This window comes from Muntiacus reevesi, chromosome 13 (assembly GCF_963930625.1).
Source record: "Muntiacus reevesi chromosome 13, mMunRee1.1, whole genome shotgun sequence".
Classification (NCBI taxonomy): domain Eukaryota; kingdom Metazoa; phylum Chordata; class Mammalia; order Artiodactyla; family Cervidae; genus Muntiacus; species Muntiacus reevesi.
The window spans coordinates 13,044,515-13,059,063 of NC_089261.1; positions in this window are offsets into that span (position 1 = coordinate 13,044,515).

Below are 14,549 nucleotides of genomic sequence, written 5' to 3' on the forward strand. Positions count from 1 at the left end.
AGCTGTCCAAGGTGAGTTGTAGTTAACATTCTCTACCTTCTCTCCCTCCCTTCCATGCTTTGGAAGGTAGGCCTTCAGAGCCCAGCATCCTTACAAGTTTACACAGTAGTCAGCGTGGAGCACCGCCCTGGAGGAACTGGACTGGAAGAGGAGCAGGTTCACTGAGCATGCCCTGTTTGGCCCGACAGCCCAGCTAGTAGAAATAGAAACTCCGTTTTTTTCATCTGATTTCCCCGTTACAGTCAACATGCCCCATGTGGAGCCCACAGACTGCTCAGAGACTGGGGTCCTGCCGAAGACAGGACCTCAGGGAGAGCTTTGAGATGCCGAAAAGTAGCTTTTTACTTCTTGAAAGCTTCAAGGAAGAGAGCAAGGCTAGCTGAGTGGCCTCCCAATAGACAGCTAGACTCCTTCCTCTTTCATTTGCCTCTTCAACCACCTTCACAGCCCCCAGAGGACAGGCAAGGCGTATAGGGGTGTCAGAGCCTAAAAAAGCTCCCACATAGAAAAGACAGATTCCCTCCCCCACACAGTATGAACTCTGGACCACCCCTGCCCCCCAGCCACAGTTCCAGCACCCTTCTCATCTCTAAGGAAGTTCCCTGCTGCTCTTTCTTCCTCCTCTGGGTCAAAAAACGTTGAGTCTACGCCAGGATTTTCCTAAACTCTAGAACATCTTAAGAAAGAGAAAGCCTAACCAGCAGCCACCCGCCCCCTACCCCCAATAAGGCATCCTGGTTTACATAAAAGAAAGCATCTTCTACACCGACCCCCGCCCTTTCCCTAAAAGGATGACAGGCTCCAGAGAAAAGAGTTGAAGACAGGCCCAAAGCGGTGCTTTTAAGGCTTCCCGCGGTGCCGCCCATGCCGCCTACTGGCTGGTTGTGTCCCTCCCCAATGCTGTTCACCTGGGCCTGCGAGTGGCTCCTGCAAGTATTTTATTCCAGGTGTCACTTATTGGGAGCGTGACCGGAGGCTCCCAGCTGATGCCAGCTGTCTTGGTGTAATTAACAGCGCCACCTTCCACTGTCAAATGTGTCCCTGTTTGGATAATAAAGGGATGCTCTTCCTAAAGATATGTGTCCTTCTATAGACAATGTGAGCCTGTGGAAGCTGTCTCCCACCAGAAGGTCATCATCAAGGACAAAGCCATTTGCAGGGGGCGAAGGAGGTGTCAGAGTGTCCTGGCGATTTCCCCAGCTCGTGTGAATAAGCTGGGGCTGTGAACTCAGCGTCCCAAAGCCTGGCCAGGCTCTAACATAACCAGAGCCCCCCCCCACACACACACCCAATTTTAGCTAGACAGTTGCTTGAATTTAGGGTGTTCTCTTGAGAGCTGGGGGCTTCCCTGATGGCTCAGTGGTAAAGAATCTGCCTGCTAGGCAGAAGATGCAGGTTCAATCCCTGGGTTGAGAAGATCCCTGGAGAAGGAAATGGCAGCCGCGTCCATGGGGTTGCAAACAGTCAGATGCAACTTAGTGACTAAAATAGCAACTTAACAGCTGGATGTGAGATATTCATCCATGGTTTTGTGTAAGTTCTCCCTCCTTAAACTATTTGTATTAGGTTGGCTAAAAAGTTCATTCAGATTTTTCCTGTTACGTCTCACAGAAAAATCCAAATGAACCTTTAGGCCAAACCAATACTAAAATTCATACCACTGCGAGTACAAATTCCATTTCTGCCAACTGAATCATTGTGAAGTCTGGGTAAGTTCATTCACCTTCCTTTGCCTCCATTTCCCCCTCTGAAAGTTCTCACAATCTAGGGATGTTATGAGGATGAAATGAGTTAATATCTGTAAGTCTTCAGAACAGAGCATGGGATGTAAGTGCTATAAAAGTCTCTATGAAAAATAAGCAGAAGGAGAAAAGAAACAGAATGGATAATTCATCTCTGAGCTGGCTTTTTAATTCATGCTCAGCATTACACATTGGAGAAATTGCTGTTACCAATATCCGCACTTGGCAAAAAATTAAGATACAGAGGTTCAAAGATATTCACAAGAGTACCTAAGAAGAAAGTGGCAGGTTTGATTTAAAAAGAATGAAATAACACCATTTGCACCAGCTTGGATGGACATAGAGATAATCACACTAAGTAAGTCAGATGGAGAAAGACAAATATATGATAACGCTTATCCATGGAATCTAAGAAAAATGATACAAATGAATTTATTTACAAAACAGAAATAGACACGCAGACATAGAAAACAAACATGTGGTTTCCAAAGGGAATAATGGAGGGGGGAGTCATAAATTAGGAGTTTGAGGTTAAGAGACACACACTACTATGTAGCATGGGTAACTCTGCTCAGTTCAGTTCAATTCAGTTCAGTTCAGTTGCTCAGTTGTGTCCGACTCTTTGCGACCCCATGAACCGCAGCACACCAGGCCTCCCTGTCCATCACCAACTCCCAGAGTTCACCCAAACCCATGTCCATCACGTCAGTGATGCCATCCAACCATCTCATCCTCTGTCATCCCCTTCTCCTCCTGCCCTCAATCTTTCCCAGTATCAGGGTCGTTTCAAATGAGTCAGCTCTTCGCATGAGGTGGCCAAAGCATTGGAGTTTCACCTTCAACATCAGTCTTTCCAATGAACACCCAGGACTGATCTCCTTTAGGATGGACTAGTTGGATCTCTTTGCAGTCCAAGGAACTCTCAAGAGTCTTCTCCAACACCACAGTTCAAAAGCATCCATTCTTCAGTGCTCAGCTTTCTTTATAGTCCAACTCTCTCATCCATACATGACCACTGGAAAAACCATAGCCTTGACCAGACGGACCTTTGTTGGCAAAGTAATGTCTCTGCTTTTTAATATGCTATCTAGGTTGGTCATAACTTTCCTTCCAAGGAGTAGGCGTCTTTTAATTTCAACTCTGCTCAGTATTCTGTAATAACCTATATGGGAAAAGAATAGATAGATATGTATAGCAGAATCACTTTGTCATCCACCTGAAACTAACACAACGTGGTTAGTCAATTATACTTCAATTTTTTAAAAAAGTGGCAGGTTTGGATTTGAATTTGGGTGCTGCCAATTCCAAATTGCATTCTCCTTTTACTGCACAACCAAGCATGTATTTTATTTCTGTTCAACTTAAAACCCCCACACTGTAAGGGCATCTCCTGGTTTCCGCACATAGGAGTTTGCTAAGTCCAGCTTTCCTCTATTTATAACCTCCTGATTGTGCAGACTTTGATCACATGCCCCTTTGACCATCCTATTTCGAGACTGAAGAGGCGATATGATACAGTTACTGAGTCTTCTCGGTATGCAGCCATACTTGAGGGTATTCCAGATCCTTTTAAGAAAGATGTGAGGCAGAAGATTGTAAAGAGGGACCGTTCAATTGCTGTTAATAATAATTAAACAAATTCCTCCAGACTTGGGAAAATATAAAGCCTGTAAGGATACACGATCATTATAACAAAGGAGCCAATACCGTGTCAGTTCTGTGATGGCAGAGGGTTGGTTCTGTTTCCTTCACCTCTGTGCCTAAGAACAATTCCTGGCACATGGGTTCCCCAGGTGGTGCAGTGGTAAAGAATCCACCAGCTAATGCAGGCGATGCAAGAGACTCAGGTTCGATTTCTGGTTGGGAAGCTTCTCTGGAGTAGGAAATGTCAACCCACTCCAGTATTCTTGCCCGGGAAATCCCATGGACACAGGAGCATGGTGGGATACAGTCCATGGGGTCACCAAAGAATCAAACATGACTGAGCATGCACGAAATAGGTGTTCAGGAAACACTTCTATAATGATGATGAAGGTGTGACTGAATGGATGAACACAGAATGAAGGAAACAGTGTAACACAATGGATATGAACATAAGTTTTGACATCAGACATGTGAACTGAAACTCTAGCTCCATCCTGGCTTACCCAAGACCATCCCAGGTTTTAACTTTGAAAATCTTGTATCCCAGGAAAGCCTTCTGGATAAAATAGGACTGTTGATCATCATATACACTCATCGTGAAAGTCCCCTGACTTCTCCGAGCCTCAGTTCCCTTAGCTGTAAATGGGATAACAATATTACGGAACCTTATGGCATTGATGTGAGGAGTAAATGAGATCCTGTGTGTGGAATACTTACCACAGGTGCTTAGCACACGGAAAGTACTTATCAGTGGGCCCTCTGAATCTTGAAAATGCATCCTGCTTCTTGATACTTATTCCTGACCCTACTGAGATTAGGGTCCTTGGTTTTAGGACAGAGGAGGAAGGCAAGCCACCTAAGAGCCAAAAAGCTGGTGCCTCTTGGCGGTTTTCCTCAGCAGGGAAGTGGCCTCCCCCTGTCCCCCACCCCCACCACCCCCAGCTGCTTTTTTAGCCATCATATCTGGCGGCTCCATGCTGATTTCCAACAGATGTTCCTCTAATGAACCACACTGGAATCTCAGGCCCTTAATATAGTGCCGGGGTGTGATAAGTTCGAAATGGCTGTCATCATGGCCCGTGAGGATGGTCTGGCCATTGTTTTAGACTGTCTTCCTCTGATTGTCCTGTGAAGGGGAATTTATTTTCTTCCGTCACCTCTTCGCCCTATACAGCCCCCTGCCCCCCTCCCTACCCCCCACTCTGGGGCCCCAGCTCCTGCCCGAATTAAAAGTCTGAACCTTTGAGAGAATGCTCAGTGTACCGCGATGAGGGGGGATGACAGAGAGAGGGGATAGGAAGGAGGGGTGGTCCAACAGAGACCTGAAATCGATATTCTTGGGGTACGATCACGCAGATTCACAGACTCCCAGGTGAAGAGCCAGCTCCTGGGGGACCTGATGCAGATATTCTCTGAGCAGGAGGGATTGTGGTCCAGTGGGGAGGCCCTGGTGTCTTGCAGCTGGGGCTCAGCGGGGGGGGTGTCCATTTACGCAGGCGCGGACCTTCTGGATGAACAGGGAGAAGCCAGGCATGGGAAGATGTTTCCAGTCCCTGTCTGGTCACGTCTGCTTCGTCTGAATGATCTCAGCGCCCTGGTCTGGTGGGGTCAGGAAGCCTTCCTGAGGGTATCCTAAGTGCCAGCCACTGATACACACAGTCCAGAGACAGACTGCCCCAAAGGCGTGACAGCAAACAGCTCATTGATAGAGAATCAGAACCCCCACCCTCTGGCTGGGTCTGGTGCTATCTGCATCAACTAATAGCAAGAGGCTGGATGCTGTTTCTCAGAATGCATAATTTCTGCCAATAACAATAAATCAATAAATAGCAAACATTTCTGAGTTCTTACCGAAGCTCAGGCGCCGGGCTAAATGTTTCCCATATATCATCCATTTAATTCTCTCAATGACCTCATGAGGTAGATGCTCTCATCTCAATAGGTAACAAAGGCCCAGAGAAGTTAAATCACTTGACCAAGAGCACACAGCCAGCCCGTGGCCAAGGCGGCATTTGAATTTGAAGAGAGCTGACTCCAAAGCCTAATTTTAGCCACTCTCTAAAGTGGGCATCGAAATTCCAGCTATTCCAAATTTCTGGTTGTTGAGAGACTAGAAAAACAATTTCACCTATTTTGTTATAAGATACTTAAAGAAAATCTATTTAGCTTCATTCTTAACAAAAGACTAGAACTGGGTTTTTCATCATGTAATCAGAGCAACACAGAATTCAAAGAATCTGTTGCATCGAAGTTTCTCATTTTATGGGAATTAACCTCTGATCCGTGGTCTTTCTCCTGACAATAAGTTTTTCAATCCTCTGATATTCACTTGGGGGAAATTTAATCCATACAGAATTCACACTGTACAGCAACCATCCCTATAGAAAGAACCTTACAAATTATTCCTGTATGGAAATATCATTGCTATCCACAATATTTGAGGGGGATTCAAGGAAAGGTAAAAACCAAACACAGCAATAAGAAGAGAGAACATAAATAACCCTCTCTTGGTATCTTCAATGAATCAGTGCAGAGGTCTACGATTTTTTTCTGCCAAGGTCCACAAAGTAAATATTTTAGGCTTGGCACGCTATACAATCTGTCATAACTCTTCAACTCTGCCATTGGAGCAAGAAAGCAGCCATAGACAATGTACAAATGAATTAGAGTAGCTGTGTCCCAATAAAACTTTATTTAGAGAAACAGGTGGGGAAAGGGCTGGCACAGTTGATAACATACAGATAGGAGGATTTGAACCTGGTGACCTGACTTTGCCTGTGTTGATAAGCTTTTAATCTAATAAATTTAAATCTAATATCAAAATAAATAATCCAAATAAATAGCCTTAAGTGAAAGCTTTGTAAATGCCAGTTTCTCTGTGTGTTAAAGAATTAAACACACAAGGGTATCTCTGGTGATCCTTGCAGTTCAGGGGGCACAGGTTTGATCCCTGGTGGGGAGAAATAAGGTCCCATGTGCCATGGAGAAATTAAGCCTGCATGTGCTGTAACTACTGAAGCCCATGAGCCACAACTAGAGAGCCCATGTGCAATGAAAGATCCCACAACCAAGACCCGGTGCAGCCAAATGAATAGATAAATAAATAAAATAAGTGAAAAAGAATTAAATACACAATGTGTCCGATATGTTCAACCACTGAACAGTCATCCAAACTTCATGATGTAGCTACTGTCATCTCTGGTTCTAGGGCAGTACCCACCACCTAAGTAGGACTCACTCCATCCTAGTTGAGTGGCTCAATTTCCATTTTAGGGATGGGGGAACAGAAGCTCAGAAGGTTTAGTTGTTTGCTCCAAGCTTTTGAGTCCATAATAAACACTCAGTAAATTTCAACTCCAAGACAGAGCTAGAATTGGAAACCAACTATGTACTAGCAGGTGTGAGGCGTGAGACTATTAAAAGTGGTTTATGAGAGGGGCAGACTGATCCTAGCAGTTGCCTGGACTTTCCACATTTGCCCAAGTGTACAAAGTCTCATCTATCCATACATACTGCTATATCTCCCACCACCTGCAGCTGACATTTTTGCCTTCACATGGCTTCCTAAGCACAGATGTTTTGGGAGAGCATCTAACTCAACCAAGCCAGCCTAGCTCCTGCTCTCAACCCTTTCTTCCTCTTTGGTGAAATCCCAACTCTCTTGAGTGAAGCTTCTCAAGGGCAGGGGAGGGGAAATGGGCCACAAGGGGCTCTGGCCACCTGCAGGCAAAGAGCAGACGTATACTGCGCAGCAGCAGAACGCCAGATCCTTGTTTAGACACTGGACTCCATCACCGCGAGCCACCCCCGCCCCCAGTGAGATGGATGCTATTGAACACAGCCTCCTCTTCACCCCATAAGTTGCTCCAGTCACATATGACTCTGGGTTCTACGGACAGTAGCCCACCAGGCTCCTCTGTCCATGGGATTCTCTAGGCAAGAATACTGGAGTGGGTTGCCATTTCCTTCTCCAAGGGATCTTCCTGACCCAGGAATTGAACTGGCATCTGTTATCTCTCCTGCATTGGCAGGAGGACTCATTCTAGGGATGTGGACACTGAGTGCATCCATCAAGATCTTGCAGGAGGGACACCCCTGGTGGTCCACTGGCTAAGATCCCACACAGTCCCAATGCAGGGAGCCAGGGTTTGATCCCTTGTCGGGAAACTAGGTCTCCCATGCCACAACTAAGAGTTTGCATGCTGCAGTGAAGATCAATAATCTTTTGTGCCATGACTAAGACCCAGTGCAGACAAATAAATAAAAAAATATTTTTAAAGATCTTGTAAGAAGCTGATGGCCATTCATGTGGGTAATAAGAGGTGAGTTTAACAAAGGGATGATTTACAAAGGCACAAGTGGATTTGATCCAGCACCCCAGGGGAAATACCAGGAAGGAAACTCTGTACCTCACTGTGGTAGACAGAATAATGTCAACCTCTCTCCCACTAAAAATGTCCACATTCTAATTCTAGAGCCTGTGAATACAATACCTTACATAGCAAAGCAGACTTTGCAGGTAAGATTAAGCTAAGGATCTTGCAATGAGGGAATGCTTGGGTGGGACCAATGTAACCATGAGCCTCCATCTGAGAGGGAGGCAGGAGATGTGCCTCGGAGCAGCGGGGATGCACTTTGAAGATAGAGGAAGAGGCTACGAGCTGAGGAATGCAGGCAGCCTCTAAACACTGGAAAAGGCAAGAAAATGGATTCTTGCTCAGCACCTCTGGAAGGAATCACCTTGCCGATACTACAACATTAGCCCCAAACTGATTTTTACACTCATGACCTCCAGAATTGTAAGGTAATAAATCTGAGTTGTAACAAAATGATAAGACAACCCACACTTTAGGAGAAAATATTTGCAAATGATGTAACCAATAAGGAATTAGTCTCCAAAATTTACAAACAGTTCATGACGCTTCACAGCATCAAAACAAATAACCCACTCGATAAATGGGCAGAAGACCTAAGTAGACATTTCTCCAAAGAATACAGATGGCCAATAGTCACATGAAAAGATGTTCACCATCGCTAACTATTAGAGAACCCCAAATCAAAACTAAGAGATATCACCTCACACCAGCCAGAATGGCTATCATCTGGAAATCCACAAATAATAATGTTGTAAAGGGTGAGGAGAGAAGGGAACCCGCCTACACTGTTGGTGGGAATGTAAATGGTACCGTCACTATGGAAAAGAGTAGGAAGTTTCCTTAAAAAGCTGAAAATACAGTTACCATATGACCCTGCAATCCCACCCCTGGGCATATATCTTGAGAAAAACATGGTCCAAAAGGACACAGGCACCCACCCCAGTGTTCTTTGCAGCACTATTAACAGTAGCCAAGACATGGAAGCAACCTGAATGTCCATTGACAGAGGAATGAATAAAGAAGATGTGGTAGATATATACAATGGAATATTACTCAGCCATTAAAGAGAATGAAATAATGCCATTTGCAGCAACATGGAGACAATCTAGAGATTGTCAAACTGAATGAAGTAAGTCAGACAGAGGAGAAGCATCATTTGACCTCCCTTATATGTAGAATCTAAAAAGATATGATACAAATGAACTTGCTTACTAAACAGAGAGAGACTCACAGACTTGGAGAAAGATCTTATGGTTGCTGGGGGAGGGACTGGGGGAAGGGATAGTTAAGACGTTTGGGATGGACATGTGCACACTGCTGTATTTAAAATAGATAATATAGAACCTACTATATAGCCCATGGAACCCTGCTCAATGTTATGTGGCATCCTGGATGGCAGGAAAGTCTGGGGGAGAGTGGAAGCATGTATATTTGTGACTGAGTCCCTTCCCCGTTCACCTGAAACTATCACAACAATTTCTGTGAATTGGCTGTAACCCCATACAAAATTAAAAGTCTTTTAAAAATTAATCTATGTTGTTTCAAGCAGTTTAAGTTTGGGGTAATCTGTTACAGCAGCAACAGGAGACTAATACACATCCCTAGACTTGAAGGAGCAGAAAGAAGACTGCCTGAAGGGAGCTGGGCCATTTGGGAATATACACAGCCAGCCAGAACAGAAGGATCCAGATGATAAACACCCTGAGCTCCTGCCTGCTCCATCGGCTCTCTCGCCAGGCCCCCACTGGCCAACTCTAGCTGTAGGACAGAGGGGTGGACAGTTGCTGGGGAGGGGTGGTGAAGAGCTGGGTAGACAGAAATCCAACCCAAAGGCAGGCAAAACTGTTAGCACTGGGCTCAGAGAATAATCACTTGCCTACAATAACACAGTAAAGGTCAGATTCCAAAAGGATGTTGTCAAAAACAGCATGAGGAAGAATGTAACATGTGCTACTTTTGTGTAAAAGGGAGGGGAATGAAGGTTTATATGCCGATTTACTTGTTCATGCATAAGAAAACCGAAAAAATATATAATTAACTAAGAACTGAGGTCACCAGAAGGTGGGGGTGGGAATTGGGCAGAAAAAAGTCATGAATAGGAAGTAAACTTTTACTCTATTTTCTGGGACATGAACAAGATAATTTCTCAGAAAAACTTAAAAAAAAAAAAAAATAGGAAGAAAGAGCAGGAAAGAAGAGGAGAGGAGAGGAAGAGAGGATATGAACATTGATTCTCTCCAGCTAACTTTCAACAAGTTGCTTTTCTTTTTTTTCTTTTGCAAGGACTGCAACAAAAAATAGAATTGCAAGAAAATATAAGCTTCCTAAAATGTTTTTGTAACACAGTGAGAGTGGAGAGAGAAAGGAAGAGATGGAGAATCAGAGAAGGAAAGCAAGAAGCTTCCGAATGTTCTCTCACGAACTTAGAATCATACAGTCACAGAAATCTAAACTTGACTTTATTTTTATTTAGTTATTTATAATTCTTTATTGAATTTGTTCCACTATTGCTTTTGTTTTTTTATGTTTTGGTTTTTTGGCCACAAGGCATGTGGGATCTTATACCTCCCCAACCAGGTGAAGTCGTAACCACTGCATTGAAAGGTGAAGTCTTAACCACTGGACCACCAGGGAAGTCTCTTCATTTTATTTTTAATTGGAAAAAAAAAAAAAAAAACAGTTCTGAATGATATACAACATCACAGTAGCAGTTGTTATTTTACGGGAACAGATTGAATTTTTCTAATCCTCCCTCCCTTTTGTAGGTTTGATGTATGATTTGGGAAAAATGGTTTATACCTCTGGTTAACAAAATTCTCCCATTCATGTGAGAAAGGAAGACAATTTTCCAAAAAAAAAAAAAGTTTTCTCCCATGCAAGGAGTTTTTGCAGTACTCTGATGGTAATTCTAGTCATTTTCACACTATAGGAAAAGAAATCAGATGGGTCATTCCTTTGAAATACATAGACCCTTTAGCAATATAGAGAGGCTTAAGGGAAGGCAGAAAGCCAAAATTAAATACAATCAACTCTTTAATGCGGACAACATTTAATATGATGGTGTGTAGAACTCTATTGTTGTGAAGAACTCCATACTTTTTAGAAAAATTGTCATCCAATCTATTTTGAAACCTGTCTTTGTGAGTTAATAACATGCCATTCAAATGTGCTGGTCATGAATTCTCATTCTACAACCTATTTTAAAATAACTGCTTTGCCTTCATCTTACAAAGCACCGTGACTCAAGTCAATCCCTTCTATTAGACCTCAGTTATTTTCCTTCACACGGTTATAAATACTGCTACTGTGAACATCTTTCACGTGCTAACTGTGTGTACATCCTTGATCATTTCCTTAGGATCAGTTCATGGCTGTCAAATTTCTTCATCCAAGACGACAATTTTATGGCTCTTGTTGTAACAGGGCAAATCCCAAATTTCAGAAAGGCTATACCAATTTAATTGCTTCACTGTGGCCTTTCAAAGGATCATTAGGGGCTCTCATTCTGCTTTGGTTCACCAAATGAGCAGAGATTTCATTTTTCCCTAATTGGAAAAGATTCGGTTAGGAGCATAGCCTAACAATGGTCACTAATAACCCCTTTGATCTGCCCCAGGGAACGTCAAAACAAGTTTGCCCTCCTTCCTCTGAAGGCAATTGGAATTCAATTGTCCAATGAGCTCCCTCTCTGTCCAGCCATTGCTGACCTTCGGGACATGAAGGACTGTCCTGGGATGCCTTTGGAGCCAGGGAACTTGGCCTCCGTGTCTGGCAGTGGCAAATGGACTGTCCCCGACCCCACCCCCTCCAGGGGCCAGTGGTCCAAGGCACCTAAAATGATAATACATTCAAATTAAACCTTATTGGATGAGAAATTTCACACCCATTAGACATATCAACATTTTTAAAAATTATACATGGAATATGTCTTTGGTTCGGCTTAGTCCCCTGGGCTGCTACAACTAAATAGCACAGACTGGGTGCCTTATTAATGACAGATTTTATTCCTCATTGTTCTGGAGGTTGGAAGTCCAAGATTGGGGTGCCACCACAGTAATATGAGGGCACTTTTAGGGGTCACAGACTTCACCTTGTGTCCTCACAGGGTGGAAAAGAATAGGACAGTGGTCCCCAACATTTTTGGCACCAGGGGCCAGTTTCGTGGAAGACAGTTATTCCACGGAATGGGGTTGGGGATGGGGGGGGGAGTGGTTTCAGGATGATTCAAGCTCATTACATTCATTGTGTACTTCGTTTCTATTATTATTACATCAGCTTCACCTCAGATCTCAGGTGTTAGATCCCAGGAGTTGGGGACCCCCCAGGAATCTCTCTGGGTTCTCTTTTATAACAGCACCAAGCCTATTCACGATTAGTGAATGAAAACACACATTCACTTCCCAAAGGCCCCACCTTCTAATACCATCACTTTGGGATTTAGGATTTTATCATATGAATTTGGAGGGCACGCAAACATTCAGACTATAGCAGGCTCCCTAGGGCTGGAGCCTGGGATGGAAACTTTTGTTCAAGTGCATTATTGAGGAAGAACTCTCTAGAGAAAAGCCAGGAGGGAGGAGAGGGAGGCAAGTTCAGAAGCCACAGCATCTTGTGGTTCAGCTGAAGTCTGGCCCTGACCTGATCCCACGAGGAGTTCAGGAAATCAGACAGCATCACAGAATCGTCTCCCAGACCCCTCGAGGCCTGGGGTCTTTGTACCCTTTGTTAGTCAGTCATTCAAACTGCCTGCCTCCAATGTGGGGGATACATGATAAGCAGGAGAGCAATTCTCCATGGAAGGAAGGAGTGCTGAGCTCTTAGCAGCCAACACTCCCAGCAGCTGGGACAGCGGTGCACCAGCCCAGCAGAAGGATCTACACCAGGTACCAATAGCATCTACACCACATACAAATAAATCATCCTCATGAAACACGGCAACATTTCCGTTAAGACTCAAGTCGCAGAGGACGCTCATAACAAGTCTTGGGAACTTCCCTGGTGGTCCAGTGGTTAGGGACTCCAAGCTTCCACTGCAGGGGCACAAGTTCAATCCCTGGTCAGGGAACTAAGATCCCACTTGCCTCACAGTGTGGCCAGAAAACAAGCCACAGATTAAAAAATAAACAAATAGGGATTTCCCTGATGGTCCAGTGGCTCAAACTCTGCGCTTGCAATGCTGGTGCCGGGTTTCATACCCCATCAGGGATCTAGATCCTGCATGCCACAACTAAAAGTTTGCATGCCACAACTAAGACCTGGTGCAGCTAAATAAATAAATACAAATAAATATTTTAAAATAAATATGAGTTTTTAAAAAAATAAAATAACAAGTCCTGTTCCTTCCATCTCAACACAGGAGGCACCACTGTTCACAGTTAGGTGTCTTTCCAGGTTTTATTGGTCTGTGCACCCGTACATATGTCTAAAGAAAACAATAAACCATGTTGTTTGCATTCACAAATTGCTTCATACGGATTGTCATAGGCTGAATTGTGTCCCGATCCCCTCCCCGCCCGAGGCCTACGTTGAAATCCTATCTTCTGGCCTCTATGAATGAGGCCTTGGGTAGAGAGAGGGTGTTTACAGAGATCGTCAAGTTAAAATGAGGTCAGGCAAGAAATCCTGCTCTATCCTTTGCTAGTCATATTATTTGCACAGGTTAGCCAACCACTATGCTGTGAGCCCGGCTTTCCCCGTGGCTCAGTGGTAAAGAATCTGCCTGCAGTGCAAAAGACTCAGGAGACGTGGGTTCGATTCCTGGGTCCGGAAGTTCCCCTGGAAGAAGAAATGGCATCCTACTCTAGTATTCTTGCCTGGGAAATCCCTTGGACAGAGGAGCTTGGCAGGCTACTGTCCAGGGGATTGCAAAGAATTAAACACAGCTGAACACGTATGTATTATAAGCTGCAAAATACAAACTCTGAAGTTTCAAAGATTCCACATATGAGATAAAGGCACTGACATTTGCATTTAAAATTGACCTTACACAACATACAGAAGAATGGTACAATTCATGCTTATGGCTTTTGTTGTTGTTCAGTCGCTCAGTCGTGTCCTTCTCTTTGTGACCACATGGACTGCAGCACGCCAGTCTTCCCTGTCCTTCACCATCTCCCGGAGCTTGCTCAAACTCATGTCCATTGAGTCGGTGATGCCTTCCAACCATTTCATCCTCTGTCATCCCCTTCTCCTCCTGCCTTCAATCTTTCCCAGCATCAGGGTCTTTTCTAATGAGTCAGCTCTTCACATCAGGTGGCCAAAATATTGAGAGTTTCAGCATCAGTCCTTCCAAAGAATATTCAGGCTTGATTTCCTTTAGGATGGATTGGTTTGATCTCCTTGCAGTCCAAGGGACTCTCAAGAGTCTTCTTCAATACCACAGTTCGAAAGCATCAGTTCTTGGTGATGGTTTGTATCTTTATTTAACTTTGAACCATATTAAATAGCAAATAAAAACCATAACAACAGGTTAAGAAGAAGAAACCACAGGAGAAAGGAAAAAAGCTTTATAATTTAGTATCTTTCCTGGGACTTTCCTCCTGCTTTTTAGACAAGCACCCTGCATTTTCACTTTTTAATGGGTCCCACAAATTGTGTTTCTGGTCCTGACCTGGAGATTGCCCTGAGTTTCAACTTCAGCTCTTTATTTTTGTTAAAATGCTATTGCTGTCCTTTCTTATGGAGATGTCTGTGTTCCTTGCTCCCTCATCAGTGTTTGATTTATTCTTCTACTCTGTTCCTGTCTCCCACCCTCTATCTCCTTTCTGATTGTCTGGGTTGAGGTCTG